Raw genomic sequence first — 4129 nt, 5'->3', positions numbered from 1 at the left:
CGGGGGGCGCCGCCGCCGCCGCCGCCTTTAAACGGCCGCGGGGAGGGAGGAGGGAGGGGAGGGGGCGCGGGGGGGGCCGGGGCGCGCCCAGCCCCGCACTGCGCCTGCGCGCTACGCCCCGCCCCCGGCGGGATTGGCGGAGGGGCTGAGCGGGGCGCGGCGCGCGGGAGCCTCGCGGCGGGAGGGGCGGGGTGGAGGGGGTCGGGCATGCGCGGGGCGGGAGGGGCGCGGCCCAGCGGCAGGCCCCGCCCCTCGGTTGCTGATAGGGCGGCGGCGGGAAGGGGCGGGGCTTCCCGTGCCTCTACCGCTTCCCTTTCCCTTGCCGAGCCGGCCGGTCGCGCCCCGACCGTTAGGCGGCCGTTAGCGGCCCGTAGTGTCGTGAGGCGAGGGGAGGCCGGGGCGGGCCTCCTCAGGGCAGCGCCTAGCCCGGGAGCGGGGCTGTGAGGGAGGCGTGCTGCCCCTGCCTCGCAGCGCCCTCGCCAGGTTGGTGCCCGAGGAAGTTGGTCTGCCCTGGGGTCAGGCGCTCACGGGATAGCTCCGGCGGGGCGCAGGGAGGCCGCAGGGCAGCAGCAGCCAGGAGCGCTCAGCCCTGAGGGGCTCTCTCCAGCCCAGGCTGGGGGAGAGCAGCGTGCATTTTGCGTGTTTTTGTCAGCCAAAAGCGTAGGTTTCTGCAATGCAGCTCATCACTTGAGGCAGTTGAAGTTCCAAGGGGTGTTTCTTAGCCCTAAGCTTTGTCATAAGGCTTATGGCTGCTAAAAGGACAATGGTTGCCTCCTCTCCATAGTGAGGGTGGGTTTTGGTTGTAGCATAGAGAACAAAGATGCTTGATAGGAAGTGATAGGGAAACAAAAACAAGCTCCTTTCTTGTTCTTAGCCCGGTTTGTTATTCGGGCGTTCACACCGTGTCAGAGACAAACTTACTGTCTGACATCTCTTTTGTTGCTAGCATAGATAGGTTTTAGATAACTTCCACTGTGGTATTTTTTTTTTTTTTTGCAGCTTTGTGGTGTTCTTGGTGCTTGTATCAGTTTTGAGCTATGATTTGATTTCCATTATCTGCAGGTTCTTATTAGCTAAAGCTGAACTTTTGTAAAGCTCTTAAATTTTGTGAAACTGCAGGAAAAAAGGTGGTAATACTTGGTAAATTAAGTGGTAAGTAGTCCCTGTGAGCTAGAGATGTGCAGCTTGTGCTGCGGGTTATCTAGAATGCCACTTCATGCAGAAAGGTTGAATGAAAAAAAAAACAGTTTGCCCAAGTGCATTGGCTTGGATCAGAAGGAGAAGGTGGACATCCTTAGCTGTTATACTGCCTTCAACTGTGGCATTTCTAATCTATATGGGCTTTACTCAATTATCAGCTGCTTGCACCATCAGGACACTTTTACAATGCATAACTGTGAATGCGCTTTGCTGGGAATGGGACCCTCAAAAGTGGGTCTCTCCATAGACTTGGTCATACAATTATATTTGGAGTAATGGCAGTACCACAGTTGTACTATTTTCTAAACAAGTTTGTTTTTTAGCAAAAGGCGGAAGCTACCTGAATACTTAATAACTAAATCAGTATGCTAAATTTCTTCTTATTATTTAAATCTCATAAATGAAAAGATAACTAGGCATTTTTTGCATGTTTTTGTGAATGAATGAACTTGCATGTACAATTTACAGGCTCTTTATGGAAACCAGTAGTTCTCTACTGTATTTTTTTTTTGCTTCACATCCCACGTGGAGGTGAGAGTAAACAAGCTACCAAGAATCATATATACAATACCAAGGTTCTTATGTGGCCGGTGGTGACTAGTCAAAGCCAAGTTTCCTTAAACAGAGGAATCTGTAATCTATAAAGGAATCTAAAAAATCAAAAAATGCTTTGGAAAGAATGCTATCGGACTTGAAAATGACAACTGTAATGGTGAAAAATTAACAGTATCTTCTTTGTTCTTGCAGTACCTGGGATGCTGTCAGAAGATCTGTCTTTGAGCAGCATCAGTAGAAAAAAATCCTGGATGGATTCAAAGGTAACTTATTTGTTGTTACAACCAAAAGTTGCACTGCCTTTCAGTTTCGTATTGAATATTGGTTGTATACATGTACCTCCCTTCAGATGCAAGCATATATATGTGTGTGTGTGTATATATATATTTTAAGTAGTACCTGTGTGGTTAGGAACTGTCTGTATTACTCATGGTCTTTGTGATGTGGTTATTTTTAACTGTGCATGTGGTAGGTTGGTGGTATAAGTTGTTACTGAAAATGTGTGAAGTGTAGGTGAGGAAGATAAACAAGTTGGTGTAACTTTCTCTAAGGTTTTGAAACATCTTTATATAATTTGTGAACTGATTACTTTTTAGATACATAAATAATAAGCACTGCATCATTCTTTCCTGAAGGAATCCAGTTCTGAGGTTTATATTATCAATTTAAAAGCAAGTGGAGTCAAATGTAATGTGTCAAGTCTTAAAGATCTCTTGAATAAAATGAGATCTAATCAGAAATCAGTACTGTCTGCTTTAATACAAGAATCTTACTTGAAGTATGAGCTGTTTGACAGTATCTAGGTGACCAGGATAATCTTTCCTGTGTTTAACATCATTAACAGCATCGTCATAAATGGAGAAAAATATTGCTATAAGGTCAGGTTCGGCATAGTGTTCTCTATCAGTGTTAGTTGAAATGTGCCTAAGATGTCCTGATGCTAAATTCTCTCAGAAGCTAGGATAGCTATTGCCTGTTCACATCCTGGTCTCTGTATTAGCCCACCAAAGCAGGTGAGAGATGCAAAAAGCTGCAAGTGAAGCTCTTAACAACTCTACTTCTTGGTTGGCTGACCCCCTTTGAACTCAGGGTTAACCCCTAGGGTTGCCTCCAGTTCAGCGTTTTCAGTTGGAGCATCTGTTAGGCAATGTTCAGGAGTAAAGGTGATCAGTGTAGTGGGCAGAGAACTAATTCCTTTGTAAACTTGGTAAACTTTGTAAATTCCTTGGTAAACTGAGGAAACATTCCTCTGGGAACAGGAATGGATATTGAAATACACTGTAGATGGAATTACAGTTGTTTCAGCAAGCTTCATTTTGAGCTATCAACCATATTTTGGTAATTTACACATGTAAGATATGTTATTTCTGGAATAACTTGAGGAAAAAAAAACGTGTAGAGTTGTAAAACAAAGGTTCCAGCCCAGTGGGACAACTAAGAATCCCTTCGATAAGTTGAAGCAAAGTCATGTTCCCTATTAAATTCCCTATGAGTAGATGTGCCTTCCTAATTTCACTAGAAATGACAAAAATACTTTTCTTGGACTTAAGTGTTATGCAGCATTGCTTTCTGCCTTGAGTTTAATGTGACTGTCGTAAATCTAAGGAGTGATTAGAATGATCTAGTCCTAGCTTACATTCCAAATCAGTTAGTAATACTCTATCATTTAGATCTGAACGTAAGTGCCGCTTTCCTTGTTGTGTTCTTTCTATTTTATGCAAAGTTGGTACTTGATATAACAGGGATGAAATGAGAAGCGTGGCATGGTCATCTGGTTTTACAGTCAGCATTGCTAGAGGGCTGGCTCTATAAGCTGCTGGTACAGGCAACATATGAATTAGTTAAATCCCAGAAGATGTTGATTTATTTTGGCTTGTCTATCTAAACACTCTTATAGAATGGACTTGACTAGAAATCTTCATTTATTTCAGTCGCTTCTTTACAACACATTAGAGACTGAAGCTGATGAAAAGGCCTTCCACCGGTAGTGTAAGGTATCAATGCCTAAACATACCTGCATAGAGACTAACGGGGAGCCAGGTGAACTTAAAATTCTGGTAAACATCTGAGTTCCTTAACTGTCTGAGGTCTGTGAGGTAACTTTTATTCTAAATAGCTTTACCTGTGTCCAGCCATAACAATGCTGGGAAACAGACTGGCAGGTTTTCTTTATTGGCTCCATTTGCCATGCTGTGAAGACTTGACTTCAGTGGTTCTCCAGGCAGGCTGCAGAAATGAGATGTGCCCATGCTGGTGATATGGGATGTGTGTTCTGTAATGCAGCAGAGTTAGAGAACGGGGTATGTTGATGACTTTGAAGTAAGACTTTAAAGCTTCCAGTATATTATGTTATTAGTGAGATGCTTAGACACCA

General features: G+C 44.3%; 1 protein-coding gene across 17 annotated transcripts in view; it reads left to right on the top strand.

Moving 5' to 3' along the window:
* SHLD2 (shieldin complex subunit 2) overlaps positions 1-4129 on the top strand; it is a 45708-nt gene that overhangs the window by 9667 nt on the left and 31912 nt on the right. For 11 of the 17 annotated variants that reach the window (XM_040563343.1, XM_040563347.1, XM_040563346.1 and 8 more), the window contains one exon: positions 1948-2018. The gene's annotated coding sequence lies outside the window, so the exon portion shown is untranslated. Of the gene's footprint in view, positions 1-269; positions 1153-1947; positions 2019-4129 lie in introns of those variants that run through there. The other 6 variants (XM_040563335.1, XM_040563345.1, XM_040563349.1 and 3 more) reach the window with 5 other exon arrangements.

The sequence above is a fragment of the Cygnus olor genome, chromosome 7 (genome assembly GCF_009769625.2).
Source record: "Cygnus olor isolate bCygOlo1 chromosome 7, bCygOlo1.pri.v2, whole genome shotgun sequence".
Classification (NCBI taxonomy): domain Eukaryota; kingdom Metazoa; phylum Chordata; class Aves; order Anseriformes; family Anatidae; genus Cygnus; species Cygnus olor.
Note: the sequence above shows the minus strand (reverse complement) of the source record. Positions and strands in the feature narration are given on the sequence as shown.